The following is a 16,486-nucleotide window of genomic DNA, read 5'->3' as shown; positions in this document are numbered from 1 at the left end:
AGATCTCTAATGTCAGAAGACCACAAAACTTCATCTTTTAGTCCTGTTTCATTATGTCTACTCTTGAAATTCGCTGCCTCAACATGATACATTTTCCTATTTTGCTTTGAGATATCTGCTTCTCATTCTAGCATCAGCCACATGTCTTACATTAGGACCTTTAAGTCAACAAGTAGGAGATTAAAGGGAATTAAAGGCAAGCATTTCAGGTAGGCCCAGGGAATAAGGGCATTAGGTGGCAGGTTAGCTGGATGGTGCAGCAGGGTTAAAATTATCCTTCTATAATTCTGTTTCATGAACACAAGATGAATGGACTTTCTTAAAATATTTTACAAGGCCAGTTAAGAGCAGCATGGTACAGCATGGTAATTGACCCTCTTGTCTAATTAATTCATCTGGGTTCAAACTGGAGATTAGCCATTTTTTAGCTGTATGTTCTTGAACAAGTGGCTTAACTTCTCAGAGCCTGTTTGCCCATCTGTAGGATGGTTATAACAATACCACCTATCTCCAGATTGTTATGAAGGTCAAGTAAAATTGTGCACATAAAAATTCAGGCATCACCTGACACATGGTAATCCCTCAGTAAATGTCAGTGGTTATTGTGTCTAAACCCCTCAACCTGTTGTCATTGTAACTCTGCAACTTCATTCTTTAAGGAACTGAGTGATTATTAGGAGGAATTAAATTCCCTGTTAATCTGCTGGGAAACAATTTGCAGATAGATAAGGACCCCAAAGCACTAATGGCTACATGTTCTCTGGGCTACAGTTTTTTACTTGTTCAATGAACAGATGGGAATTGAGGATCTGTAAAGTTCATTCTTATGTGAAAATTCTCTCTGGGTGAAAGGATGCTTCTTTGCTTGTCTAGAGATATACATTTCATCTGAGAAGGGCCTCAATTGCATTGCAAAATGAAGAGATTAAAGGGCTTAGTGCAGTTACTTCTACAGAAGACATTAGCCCATAGTGTCCTTCCACCCAGGGCTTTCCAATCCTTGGATGAGGGAGTAAAGGCATCCCTAGGTCTTGGAGAATCAGGGCCTCATGTTTTAGAGCCCTAAGTTGCTGAGTGTGGCTGTGACTTAGAATCACTGTGTAGGAAGGTGAAAGAAAATCTGCCAGCCCATTCTTGGCCAAGAGACTACATTTGGAAGCCAAGATTTACTTGACTTGCAAACAGTTTCTGTGTTAGAGTGGTAGAATTATGGATGATTGATTTTTTCAATTCAGTTTTATATTTTCAAGTTCTCATACATCAGTATTATGAGAGAACATACACATAACACAAAAGCAACAGTAAATTAATAAAATTATGTGCAAATAATTGAATAAGCTCATGTATGAGAAGTGCCTCATGTCATCTAGATGTTATAGAAATGTAAACGGAAAAGGCATACACTTTGGATTACAAAGGGTCTGGATTTGAATCAGGTATCAGCACTTTCCCAGTGACCCAATGTCAGGGCATATGTTCTCGTTTTCTGTAAAATGGGGAATGCTTACCTGATTCAGCAGCTGTGCAGATTAAATGAGATGATGTGAGTGAACAGCCTCACAAGGTCAGTTTCTGTTTCTTCTCCCTGTCGGGGGAGTATTTGATTGTGTGAGAAATGAACTGTGAACAATTCATCAAGACTGATATTTAAAGTGAGGATGACTCACTTTGTTGTCAATTAAGCCTATCCCCTTTTTTCTCATCCATCCATCATGTTATTTATTTATACATACATGCATGCATTCATTCACTTATTACTTTATCCCTGTTATATTGCATGTCCTATAGTGTATAAGATGCTATTGATGCAGAGGTGAATGAAATACGTGACTTTGTTTGGAACTTGTGAATTCATATGCAAATACAGGGATGCCCCCCTGCTCCTTAAGCACTATCTTGTGTGTTGGCATTTAAACATAAAAACATGATCACAGTAAAAACATAAAGATTAGTCCTTGAATTAAACATACTAGAAGTTTGATATTCTACGTGTCCAAAGTTGACAATATTTATGTATATGTGAACATGTGTATATTTATATTTCTAATAATCATATATCTGTATTAAAAGTAAAAGCAATATTTTTTCATCTGATTCCTCTCATCTCATTTTTGCAGCTTATTTTACTAATATAGTGACATACTGATATTATATATTAGAAATCTACATTTGCAAAGATCAGCTAAGTTTATGTTTAAGATTGAGAGTAGTCTGGAAGGATTGTGTCTAGGCAATTACATTTTTATTCTTAATTTTAAAACTCAGTATTAAAATAGTTCATTGTCTTCTATTTTCTGTATACTATCTGGGGCAGTATGTGGTGCTAAGTGACTTAATATTTTAGATTTCTTCTTTAGCTGTACATTTAAATTCCTTCCTTCTTTTAGTGCCTGACATTTCACCCAAGAATATCACCTGATGCATTTAAAATGGGAAAATATTCATTTTCATCTTCTTTAGCTTTCTTTTCTTTGATTAATTTTTAGCTCTTAATTACTATTATGAGCAACGTGAATTCTATTTTGTTTCACTTCAGAAAAAACTTTGCTTTCTACTATTTCCGAAGTATTATAAACAGTATGAAGAATTTTAAGTGGTATGCCTGATACTATAGCAGGTAAAGAATTGCTGGCATGAGTTTCAAACCAAGAGACAATAAGACATTGTGCAGTGGACCATTGATAAAGAGGTGGCAGCATGGGGCTCCTTACAATTGTGTTAGTTTTTAGAGCCTGAATGTGAGAAGAAATCACTTCTTTGCTCACTACCAGCCTTTTCTATTCGTTATTAGGTTACTATACATAAATTCTTAACACCTATCCAAGGTCTTGATTCTTCTCCTTCAAAACTGGGTGCAAGTTGATTTTTGTTAATGACATAGTCTGGTTTTGATGTTAAACTTGTTGCAGAATCAGTCTGAGGTCTGGCTGCAGTGTTGTTTATAAAATTCTTGCTTCAGGATCAGGCTGCAAGTAAAAACATCATTTAGAAGAGCTTTTGGCCCTTCACAAAATTGTCATGAAACTTTGAAGAAGAACTTGGAATTATATACTGCTTTGGAGAATACTGCAGTAGAATTTCATGATTGTTTTTATCTGCCATGACAATTTTTGAAGATGCTTGTTTTCTTATAATCTTCATTTAATATGTGTGTTCATCTGATCATTATAACTGCTCAGAGAATCAATGGAAGTATAAATATCTTGGGTCATTTTGATACAGACATTTTCTGGTTGTGAAAGGAAAAGGGACAGGCATTGAGTAATAGTTTGATAAAGTATTTAATGTGCAAGTATAGAGCAGTAATAATTCTTTATAATTTTTTCTCCATGTCTTTCCATGAATTTTCTAAGTGAACATGTTACATGTTAAGTTGACTAATATTATGACCCAATTGGATTTTACCTTCTTTCTGTACCTATCTGTAGATTCCCAAAGCCTCCAAGTATACTGATTTGGATGATTTTATATACGTTCCTTAAGACCATTTTCTGGTAGCAGTATAACTCTGAATTGCATGAAAGGAAAAAGTAAACCATTGTGTAGAACTAAGTGTGATTTTTCTCAATTTAAACTCTACATTCTTCCTATTTGGACTACTTAATTATTTGCTGTGTCATTTCTACTCCTGAATCAGTACAGCTTTATTTTTTACTTAATTATCGCAATTAAGAATATTTTAAAATCTCAACTCTTTGATCTTCCTAGTAGATATTTATTGGTCAGTGTCAAACAGATAGAGAACCTGTAGGAGATATGTATTAGGAGATTTATTGCAAGGAATTGGCTTATGTAATTTTGGGGACTGACTAGGCTTGACCATAATCCATGAGGCAGGTCGTCAGGAAGGGTAGGTTGGAACCCTCAGGCATGAACTTCCACTGACTTAATCAGCCTTGTTCAGATTATCCAGGATAAGTCTTCTTACTTAAAAATCAGCTGATTTTTGGTTTTAGTCATACCCACAAAATAGCTTCACAGCTAGTTGTTCCTTTTGTGGTTGCAATGAAATGCACATTGTGAAAGTGAATGTTCAAGTCCCTTGAATGTTGGGTGAGGGAAAGGGCATGAGCAAGATGTAGGCAGCTGCCCCTGAGATTCTGTCCCCATAGCTAAGGCAGACAGGTGGCTATTCTAACATCTCGAGGTAAGTACACCCCAGCCTGTTCGGTCTTCTCTCTTGCTTCTCAGACCTAGGCTTTCTGAAGGGCTCTGTCTAATAAGTGGAGAGGGATTTCCTTGGCTGTTTAGAGTGTGTCTGTTGCCAAATAATGATCAGAAGCAGCCAGGCTTTGGAAGCCAAGGGAGGGCAACCTGAGTTTTACCAAGAATACTGAAGATATTAAAAAAGAGGTTCTCCAATGGTTACCAGAAAACAGGTCACAGATAATACACATCTGAAAACTCTGAATGACCACTATATTTTCTTGCTTCTGCTCTAACTTCAAGGATAAAAACTTCTTAAAAGCACAGATTATATATACTCAGAGCATGTCATAGTGAATAGCACAGATGTCAGTCAGTGTCCCAGCAAGAAATAGTACACCCAAATTAGCATGTCACAGTGAATAGCATAGATGTCAGTTAGTGTTCCAGCAAGAAATAGTACACCCATAGTGAATAACATAGATGTCAGTTAGTGTCCCAGCAAGAAATAGTATACTCAATAAGGTGAGGAGGGTTTAACCAAAAGTTTTGTTTAAAAAGATGTGGGCCAGCTCCTGAGAACCCCCAAATGATAGTGTAGTACTCTATAGCCATTACCATCCTCAGTCTTGCGGGGTAGGAAGGGAGAGATTACTGAAAGCATAAAGAGGAAGTCTAGGACTGAGAGCTACCCTCATAGGTGCTATGACCTTTGCTGAAGCAATGTAATTAGTACTCAGGAGAGGCAACCAAAGAAGAAGAAATACAGTACTCTGACTCTGAATATCCACCTCACTCTCTCCCTGTAATCACCTGCCAGGGTTTCCAAATGGCTGAACCCACAAAATATCAGAGGGCCAATGGTCCACCAATGTGATCCCTCGAAATCAGCCATCTGAGGCCACAATGGAGAGTGGGTCCAGAGGGGCACACAAAAGATAGGAGGCCCTCCACTCACATTATACAGCAGCTCCAAGCATGTGAACCTGAATAAGCTATGTTATTTCTCTGAGTCTCAGTTTTCTCACCTTAAAATAATATAATCATAGTTATCTGGCTAGGTTATTTAGGGGCAGATAGTACATGTAAATGTAAATTACTCTTTGTTTAAACTTTTATTTTAGGTTTGGCATATATGTGAAGGTTTGTCACAGGGAATTGTTGTAGAGATTGTTTCATCATGCAGGTATTAAGCCCAGTACCCAATAGTTATCTTTCTGCTCTTCTCCCTCCTCTGATCCTCCCTGCTCGAGTAGACCCCAGTGTCTGTTGTTTCTTTCTTTGTGTTCAAAAGTTCTTATCACTCAGCTCCCATTCATCAGTGAGAACATGTAGTATTTGGTTTTCTGTGCTTGCATTAGTTTGCTAAAGATAATGGCCTCCAGCTCCATTCATGCAAAAGACAGGATCTTATTCATGTTTATGGCTGCATAGTATTTCATGATATATATGTACCATATTTTCTTTATCCAGTCTGTCACTGATGGGCATTTAGGTGGAATGAAGTCTTTGCTATTGTGAATAATGCTGCAATAAACATTTGCATGTGTGTCTTTATGGTAGAATGATTTATATTCCTCTGGGTGTATACCCAGTAATGAGATTGCTGGGTTGAATGGTAGTTCTGCTTTTAGCTTTTTGAGAATTAACATACTGCTTTCCACAATGGTTGAACTAATTTACACTCCCACTAACAGTGTATAACTCCCATTTCTCTGCAACCTTGCCAGCATTTGTTAATTTTTGACTTTTTAATAATAGCAATTCTGATTGGTATGAGATGGTATTTCATTGTGGTTTTAATTTGCATTTCTCTAATGATCAGTGATAGTGAGCTTTTTATCATATGCTTGTTGGCCACATGTATGTCTTCTTTTGAAAAGTGTCTACTCATATCTTCTGCCCACTTTTTAATGGGTTTATTTGTTTTTCTCTTGTAAATGTGTTTAAGTTCCTTGTAAATGCTGGCTATTAAACCTTCGTCAGATACATAGTTTGCAAATTTTCTCCCATTCTATAGGTTGTGTTTACTCTGTTGACAGTTTCTTTTTCTGTGCAGAAGCTCTTAAGTTTAATTAGATCACACATGATTTTTGCTTTTGTTGCAATTTTTTTTGGTGTCTTTGCCATGAAACCTTTGCCCATTCCTATGTTCAGGATGGTATTGCCTAGGTTGTCTTCCAGGGTTTTTATGCTTTTGAGTTTCACATTTTACTATTTAACTCTTTATTATTGTTATTATTATTATTATTTTTTGAGATACAGTGGCATGATCTCAGCTTACTTCAACCTCCACCTCCTGGTCTCAAGTAATTCTCATGCCTCAACCTCCCAAGTAGCTGGGACTACAGGCATATGTAACCACACCAGACTAATTTTTTTTGTAAAGATGGGGTTTCACTGTGTTGGCCAGGCTGGTCTCAAACTCTTGGCCTCAAGTGATCCACCAGCCTCAGCCTCCCAAAGTACTGGGAATACAGGTGTGAGCCACCATGCCTGGCCACATTTAAGCCTTTAATCCATCTTGAGTTGATATTTGCATATGGCGTAAGGAAGGGGTCCACCTTCAATCTTCTGGATGTGGCTAGCCAGTTATTTCAGCACCATTTATTGAATAGAGAGTCTTTTATCCGTAGCTTGTTTTTGTCAGCTTTCTTGAAGATCAGATGATCGTAGGTGTACAGCCTTATTTCTGGGCTCTCTATTCTGTTTCATTGTTCTGTGTACCTGTTTTTTGTTCCAGTACCATGCAGTTTTGGTTACTGAAGCCTTTGTAGTATAGTTTGAAGTTGAGTAACATGATACCTCCAGCTTTGTTCATTTTGCTTAGGATTGCCTTGGCTATTCAAGCACTTTTTTTGGTTCCATATGAATTTTAAAATAATTGTTTTCAGTTCTGTGAAGAACGTCATTGATAGTTTGATGGGAATAGCATTGAATCTGTAAATTGCTTTGGGCAGTATAACCATATTAATGATATTGATTCTTCCCTATCCATGAACATGGGATGTTTTTCCATTAGTTTGCATCTTCTCTGATTTCTTTGAGCAGTGTTTTGTAATGCTCATTGTAGAGATCTTTCACCTTCCTGGTTAGCTATGTTCCTAGGTATTTTATTCTTTGTGTGGCAGTTGTAAATGGGCTTGCCTTTCTGATTTGGCTCTTGGTTCTATTGCTGGTGTATAGAAATGCTAGTGATTTTTGAACATTGATTTGGTATCCTGCAACTTTGCTGAAGTTATCAGCTGGAGGAATTTTGGGGCCGAAACTATGGCATTTTCTAGATATAAAATCATGTTGTCTGCAAACAGATAGTTTGACCTCCTCTTTTCCTATGTGGATGACCTTTATCTCTTACTCCTTCCTGATCGCTCTGGCTAGGACTTCCAATACTGTGCTGAATAGGAGTGGTGAGAGAGGCCATCCTTGTCATGTGCTACTTTTCAAGGGAAATGCTTCAGCTTTTGCCCAGTCAGTATAACGTTGTCTGTGGGTTGTCATAGATGGCTCTCACTATTTTAAGGAATATTCCTTCAATAAGTAGTTTATTGAGAGTTTTTAACATGAAGGGGTATTGAATTTTATTGAAAGGCTTTATGTGTCTATTGAGATAAGCACGTGGTTCTGTCTTTAGTTCTGTATATATGATGAATCACATTTATTGATTTGCATATGTTGAACCAACCTTGCGCCTTGTGGATGAAGCATACACGATCATGGTGGATTAGCTTTTTGTTGTGCTGCTGGATTCTATTTGCAAGTATTTTGTTGAGGATTTTTGAATCAATGTTTATCAAAGACATTGGCCTGAAAGTTTCCTTTTCTGTTGTGTCTCTGTCAGGTTTTGGTATCAAGATGATGCTGGCCTAATAGAATGAGTTGAGGAAGAGTCCCTCCTCAGTTTTTTGGAATGGTTTCTGTAGGAATGATACCAACTCTTCTTTGTACATCTGGTAGAATTTGGCTGTGAATCCATCAGATCCCAGGCTTTTTTTTGGTTGGTAGACTATTTATTACTGATCCAACTTTGGAGCTTGTTGTTAGTCTGTTCAGGGAATCAGTTTCTTCCTGGCTCAATCTTTGGAGAGTGTATGTGTCCAATAATTCATCTGTCGCTTTTAGGTTTCCTAGTTTGTGTGCAGTCATTACTCTTAACAATAAATGGAGCTTCACAAAGTGGCAATTGTTGTAGCCAATGAAGTTTATCTGAGGCGCAATTATTGCTAATTAAAAACTTTTCCCAGTACCCCTCTGTGATGACTTGCAACGTAGTTGGCATTGGCAGTTTTTGACAGTCTCCACAGAGACTAAATAAAAAAAATATATAATAGATAGCATTCAGTATAATAGCTGCTACTGTTACAATTGTCACCACTGTTGTTACCTCAACTAATTCATAAAATAGATATGAAGTTCATTTGACAGCAGGAATGAGGTAAGAGATTCAAGAAACATTTTGAACTGTGTTAGAATAACTGTAATATCTTACATAGGTATATGTGTTAACCTAAACTCTGATCATAAGACAATACCCCCATTTCAATGCTCCTACTGATCATACATTTCTACTTTTCCCCACTTATTTGCCAGAGATAAAAATAAAATTAGTAAACTATCCCAGTTTGAATTTCCCTCCTATCTACCTCATGGTGGAGAATTTCATTCAGATAAAATGGCCAAAAGATTTGAGATCGGGGGGAGAAATTGAGACTAATGCACATTGTCTGACTTTATAATTACTACAATGCAATTTCATAAACACTGTATTAGGCAGATAATAACATTGTGATGTAGTAATTGTGTCTACATCTGTAATTTCTTTTCTCTATGGTATTTAGGATTACAAAGGAGGATTTATAGATATATAGGGGAAAAAGTAATTTTTTGCTTAACCCTCATATGTTCTTAGTTGAAACAGACCCTTGTAACAACAGCAGCAACAACAAAAAAGCAGATTAACAAGAGAAAAACAGAAGTTTGCTAATGTTTATATTTCTTACATACATGGGCGATATCTAGAGAAGGAGTAATTATCAAAGAGGTAGCTCTGAATTCTACTTTATATAACATCTTCAACAAAGAACAGTAAATTTTTGGAGAAGTAACAAAACAAAGGAAATGGACTTTGAGTCTCCAGAGCCAGCAACTTGTGGGAAGGTAAACAAAGGCTAGTTAGTAAAGCTTGTTATTGTAGATTCCTCTGGTGCCATCTCCAGGCCCATAAGGGTCTAAAGTTGTTTTCAGTAGCTTTTGTTCTTCCTCGTAAAAAGGGGAGATGGGATATATTATTTCTTTGTAAATTTATGTCCTGATTTTAGACAAATAGAGGGAGGGCAGAGAGCTCTCATGTATCTGCTTCTTTCTTGACTTCAGCTCAGCAATCCTGTCAAAAAGGTGTATTTGGGGGTGGCATATTATGGCCTCTCACAGTTAAAATAGTATAGATAATAGTGTGTATATTAATAGTCTAGATTACTGTGTTTTACTTATAAGTACAATTTAGATCGTAAGTCAAATAGAAAGCCAGATGGAAACATTTTAAAAATTTATCTTGGAGAAAGTTCAAAAGGTATCTGTTGTCCTTGCACAAAAGAAGCCTGTAACTTCAAGGTCCTGGGAACACCAGCAGTGGCACACTGATTTAGCATAAAGCTGACCATATGCCAACTGGGAACAGGACTTCTTAGAGATCACCAAGAAATTACTTCATTCTTCAGCCTTGGTCACATAATTAAATTTGAGTCTAATGCTCTAATCTGTAGATGTTTTTGAATGAAATTCTTATTTATTCTGTATGACAAGCACTCTGTTCTGTCTTCGTGGATGAAACTCCTAGCTGTGAATAAAACCAGGTTGGAGATTTTGCTACAGTTTATCATATTATACCTATGAATGATTCATGTGCCATCTGTTGATCATAAATCCAGTTAAGGAATTCTAATAAATGTATGATTTATACTTCCTAGAGTAAAGCAGAATTGGCATTTACAACCTTCGTGAGCAATAAAATGTCAGTAAAAATATAATTGACACTTACGGGTCTTTGCTATTCCTAAGCATTAATCACCTTAAAACACAGTATCAGGTGTCTGTATTTCCATGACTATTAGCTACAAAATGTTGGCAACATATTAAACTTCAATTACTTTTTATAATATCTTTTATTCACATGAGCAAGATTTAATGACTCACAAAGACAATCTGGAATAAATACAGATATTCACCCTGGATTTTTCTCTTTCAATGGGAATAATTATTAACAACACTAGTTTCTTCTCTGAGGTAGTAATTTTTGGTAGTTTAGTTCTTATTCAGAATGCACTGACAGTGTGATTGTGATTAGTACCTCTGTCTTTCCCAGCATGCAATTATTTGCATATTAATTTAACTTTGTTTTTGGGTGAAAATAGCACCATATCAGCAGAGGAATATGATTTTAAAGTATCCGTGACATGAAATAATTTTAACATGGAACTAAACTTTTCTATGATTCTAAATTTACTTTTAAAAATAACAAATACTGCTTTTTATGACTCCAGATTATGTTGCACAAACTAAGGAAATAAGTTAACCCTAAGAAGTATAAAACCTCAGTGCTCTATCGTTATTTTGACATTTTTTATTTGAATAATTACTCTCAGTATTTTTTGACATGGGGACATGTTCTGATTATGCTTCTGCAGATGAAAATAGTAACACATGGGAAGGTCATACAGCTGGACTGGGAAATAGAAACAAGTGTTGCACTCACTTGCCATTTGTTTCTTTTTCCCCTTTCAGTTTTCTCTTCTAAAATGAGAGAATGAGTCCTTTTCATATTGGCAATGAAGCTACAGTACATTGATGGGGATCTTCCTTGGACTGAAAAATAGTCCATGCCCTGCAAATGTTGATCTTATCTCTTGGTGCAACTGATGAGTAATGTGACTCTTTATCATACTGTCTTTGTGTTTTGGAAGTAGAAATAATAAAATGCAATGTACATTTGTGTTTGTATTGATTTTTAAAAGATCTGGAGGGATTACTCATAAATATTAAAAATAATTATTCTGTTTTTGTTTCCTCTTTTGCACTTTATATTCTAAATTTCCTGTAATCATAAAAATAGTTTTTCCAAAAAAGGTGATAATAAGTAAGTAAAACTGCTCAGTTTCCTCCTCATGTTATCCACTAAGGAATACCTCCAAAGAAAACACTATAGAAGTGAGAGAAGAGGTGTGCATTAAGGGGGAATCCTTGCTGAGGACTAGGAGGGAATGAGAGGGGCAAGTCTTCAGTCCAGGCTCAGTCTGAGTCAGCATACTCAGAGCAGATTTCTTGGGAGAAAGTGGGGAGGATTCACCTGAATCAGCTTCCAGAAACTGACAGGAAAGTCAGACACCCCCCAGTTGACAATGGCATTGTTACCGCCTTTGGACAAGGATGCTCTTGTTGACATGACCAGTGTATTCTCTGATGCTTGTTTAGTGCCTGCAGAGCCAGAGCAAGACTCACTCTGACTGCTTTTGGCATCCACCTCCACAGGACAGATGTACTGTCTGTAGTAAAAGTGTTAGGCATGGTAACTTTGGGTTAAACACAATTGGGTGGAAGCTGGTCTTGTGAAATGGAGATCTGCGTAAAACTTGAGAGGGCAGAACAAACAAGGAGCAAATAGAGTCAAATCCATAAACCTTGAGGCTATTTAATTTATAGGTCAACATTTATTCTTCTATGTACCTTCTGCCCTCCTCCTTTGTAATTTCCTCAGACCCAACCTTCCAGGCCCCTCATATAAAAATATTTCTCTCCTTTTCCCCAGATGGTCAGTGCTGTTCACCACCTTGCAATATAAGGTTCAACTTTATTCAAGAAATCATTCTATGTCTGTGGAGCCCCTATTATATATGTCTGACTTCATGATTAGGGTAAATGTTGTCACATATCCATACAAATAACCTCCATTTATTAACAAAAAAAGACTTTTCAACCTCATCTCAACAGGACCCTTATATATGAATTCACTGTGTAGTTAGATAAAATATCTAGGAATACAACTAACAAAAGACATGAAGGACTTCTTTAAGGAGAACTACAAACCACTGCTCAAGGAAATAAGAGAGGACACAAACAGATGGAAAAACATTCCATGCTCATGGTTAGGAAGAACCAATATCATGAAAATGGCCATGCTGCGCAAAGTAATTTATAGATTCAACACTATCCCCATCAAGCTACCAATGACCTTCTTCACAGAACTGGAAAAAACTACCTTAAACTTCATATGGAACTAAAAATGAGCCCTCAGAGCCAAGACAATCCTAAGTAAAAAGAACAAAACTGCAGGCATCATGCTACCTGCCTTCAAATGATACTACAAGGCTGCAGTAATCAAAACAGCATGGTACTGGTAACAAAACAGAGATATAGACCAATGGAACAGAACAGAGGCCTCAGAAGTAATGCCACACATCTACAACCATCTGATCTTTGACAAACCTGACAAAAACAAGCAATGGGGAAAGGATTCCCTGTTTAATAAATGGTGTTGGGAAAACTGGCTAGCCATGTGCAGAAAGCTGAAACTGGACCCCTTCCTTACACCTTACACTAAAATTAACTTCAGATGGATTAAAGATTTAAACATAAGACCTAACACCATAAAAACCCTAGAAGAAAACCTAGGCAAAACCATTCAGGACATAGGCATAGGCAAGGACTTCATGACTAAAACACCAAAAGCATTGGCAACAAAAGCCAAAATGGACAAATTGGATCTAATTCAATGCAAGAGCTTCTGCACAGCAGAAGAAGCAATCATTAGAGTGAACCGGTAACCAACAGAATGGGAAAAATTTTTGCAATCTACCCGTCTAACAAGGGCTAATATCCAGAATCTACAAAGAACTAAAATTTACAAGAAAAAAGCAAAGAACCCCATCAAAAAGTGGGCAAAGTATATGAACAGACACTTTCAAAAGAAGACATTTATGAGGCCAACAAACATATGAAAAAATGCTCATCATCACTGGTCATTAGAGAAATGCAAATCAAAACCACATTGAGATACCATCTCATGCCGGTTAGAATGGAGGTCATTAAAAAATCTGGAGACAACAGATGCTGGAGAGGATGTGGAGAAATAGAAACGCTTTTACACTGTTGGTGGGAGTATAAATTAGTTCAACCATCATGGAAGACAGTGTGGCGATTCTTCAAGGATCTAGAAATAGAAATACCATTTGACTCAGCAATCCCATTATTGGGTATATACCCAAAGGATTATAAATCGTTCTATTATAAAGACACATGCACATGTATGTTCGTTGTGGCACTATTTACAATAGCAAAGACTTGGAACCAACCCAAATGCCCATCAATGATAGACTGGATAAAGAAAATGTGACACATATACACCATGGAATACTATGCAGCCGTAAAAAAGGATGAGTTCACATTCTTTGCAGGAACATGAATGAAGCTGGAAACCATCATTCTCAGCAAACTGACACAAGAACAAAAACCAAAAACTGCATGTTCTCACTCATAAGACAGTGTTGAACAGTGAGAATACATGGACACAGGGAGGGGAACATCACACACTGGGGTCTGTTGGGGGGTGTGAGGACTAGGGGAGGGGTAGCAGAGGGTAGGGAGATTGGGGAGGGATAACATTAAGAGAAATACCTAATGTAGGTGATAGGGGGATGGATGCAGCAAACCACCACGGCATATGTATACCTATGTAACAATCCTGCACGATCTGCACATGTACCCCAGAACTTAAAGTGTTAAAAAAAAAAAAAAAAAAAAAGAACTGCAAACTTTAGTAGGTCTAGTGTGGTTCTAGACCCATATTACCATGTTGCTACTGATGAGGACTAGTCTTAACTGATGCCCTTGCATTGAGACTGGCGTGGCATACAGTGCATTCATAGAAATTAGCAATGGCTATGCTAGTTCTCAAGAGAAACTTAGACAATCTGTATTCATTGCATTCATATATATCAGACTCATGTTACACTGGAGGTTTTATTTTGCCTGGATAAAGTTACTGAACAAGTAGCATCTCAGTTTGAGGCACTAAGATTGCCAGCAGGTGATGAGCACTGTGACCATGAGCCATCTACACGGTGGAGTGTGGCCGGGGAGTGTGACTGGTGTCTCCCATAGCAGTCTCTCTTGTCTGCCTGTCATTAGGTGATCTTGAGGCTGTGCAAAGTGAGTTATACAGCCGCTCCCTGATTAAATGCATCCTGTCTCTCTTACATTGTAAAAATAATTGTGGACTCTGTGTTCCTCCTAGGATTATAATTCCTCAATGCCATATGTTTGTGTTGACATAAATAGTCTTCCCAGAAATTTGACACAAGCCTGGCCATGTGCTGATTGGGAGTGATACTTCTTAGAGATCATCAAGAAGTCAATTCATTCTTCAGCCTTGGTCACATAACTAAATTTGAGTTTAGTGCCCTAATCTTTAGATGGGTACCTCCATGATCTTGTTAAAGACATTTGTTTGCAAGGAAAGTGCTTCACAGTTTATCTGTGTATTTTACTGGACTTTATATTTTTTTTAAAAAAAACTGTCACCAGAATATATCACTTATATCTCCAGTCTCCTTTATCTTCTAACTTGTAGCATTTTTTTTCACTTTCAACATGATATTTGATGCAAGATTTGCTTATTACCCCCACTTTTGAAAAATGGTATAAGAGGAAATTGCATAGAAGGAGAAGCCCATCTGTAGAAATGCTGATGGCTTCATTGTACAATAGTGTTGACTCTCGAATGAAAATGAAAAACTCATAGCTGTGGAATGCCTAAGTCCTAAAGTTTTTCATTCAGCAGAGTTCTGTGAAGCACCAACCCAGATTTTTTTTTTTTTTTTTTTTTTGAGATGGAGTCTTGCTGTTGCTCAGCCTGGCTTTGTTTGAACTCCTGGACTCAAGCAATCATCCTCAGCCTCCTGAATAGCTGGGATATATAGACACATGCCACCATACTTGGTTTTCAAACTATATTTTTAATGACTTTGTCCCTCTTAGGATATTCAGTGTTTGGTAATTAAAACTAAGCAGCTGACTTGGCAGATGTGGTCAAAGGAACCACCTTTTTTTATGCATTCACTGTGAGATGCAGGCAACATTTGATTTCACGGCATTTAATAGGTAATTTTAAAATGGCAAGTAAATTGGCAATTGATTATGTTTTCAAATAAATGCAACCATCACATAAATACTTTGTCACCTTACACAGCATGAACATGATGCTTTTGTAATGAAAAATAAAGGCAGTATGGAAAAGACTTTTACAAGATCTGTTTAAATCATTCACTGGTTGGTGTTCAGGAAGCAAAGGTGAGCACAGGAGCTTACATGCCAACGGGGAGGCAGAAATTAGTCAAAGAATCACAGAAATCAGTGTAAAATGACAACTGTAACACAGGGTATGGAGAAAGATCATAATGCTGCCTAGGTTGGGTTCTCTAAAAGCAAAGCCTGAGACAGGGGTTTGGGTAAATATGATTTATTGTAAGAATGCTCTCAGGGGAAGGGGAGTGTCCAAATCTGAGGCAGGGGAAGGGTGTGGTCTCAGATGAATGGAGCTTAAGCCTGGCTCCTTGGGAGCTCGGGAGCATGAATTGCACCACAGAGTTGTCCCACCTTAAGGCAAGTGGCTGGCCTTTCATAGCTGTTCCCTCATGCAAACCAGGGATTAACCAGAGTTAACCCAGGGGTGGGCATGGCCCTTGGGCAGAGGAACTCCCATAAGGCCAAAGGCAGTTTTCAAAAGAAGGGGGACAGCAACAGAGAAAATGAGTGCATCAAGTTTAAGGCGCTCTGAGTGTAGCACCATCAGCATCCACCACAGATGCTAAGAGAACATATAATACAATGTTCTTCTTGGTTCAAAATCCTCCAAAGTCCTCCTCTATCACTCAGAGTCAGACCCAAAAGCCTGAAAATGTTTCCAATGACCAGAGGAATCTGGTGCCTCCTTTCACTCCATATCATACATGCCTCTGAATCAAAAGGCTCATTGCTCTATATGATACTTGTTGCTCTAGTTACCTTGTCCTGGCTGGATTTTCAGTTACCTTTTCTATTTAAACAATGCATATTTAAGACATGTTTCACATCTGATCAGTGTATGTTGAGGCACCCACTTTTATTTTCTTACATTTAAAAATATATATATCTATAAGTGCCTAGAGTAATCAAAAATCATAAAGACAGAAAGTAGGATGGTAGTTGCCAGGGCCTGGGAGGAAGCAGGAATTGGAGAGTTATTATTTAATGGGTATCGAGTTTAGTTTTACAAGATGAAGAGAAATTACAGAGATGGATGATGGTGATG

The 16,486-nt window shown here is 37.4% G+C and overlaps 1 protein-coding gene and 1 non-coding gene across 6 annotated transcripts in view; both read left to right on the top strand.

Moving 5' to 3' along the window:
• Window positions 1-16,486, top strand: part of MYRIP (myosin VIIA and Rab interacting protein) — a 398,497-nt gene that overhangs the window by 126,734 nt on the left and 255,277 nt on the right. The gene's annotated exons all lie outside the window — the stretch shown is intronic.
• LOC135268194 (U4 spliceosomal RNA) lies at window positions 8,312-8,453 on the top strand. The gene has a single exon (XR_010336475.1). It is a non-coding gene; the product is annotated as a U4 spliceosomal RNA (small nuclear RNA).

This window comes from Aotus nancymaae, unplaced genomic scaffold (assembly GCF_030222135.1).
Source record: "Aotus nancymaae isolate 86718 unplaced genomic scaffold, 86718_ANA_hifiasm-v0.15.2.pri h1tg000038l, whole genome shotgun sequence".
Taxonomy (NCBI): domain Eukaryota; kingdom Metazoa; phylum Chordata; class Mammalia; order Primates; family Aotidae; genus Aotus; species Aotus nancymaae.
Note: the sequence above shows the minus strand (reverse complement) of the source record. Positions and strands in the feature narration are given on the sequence as shown.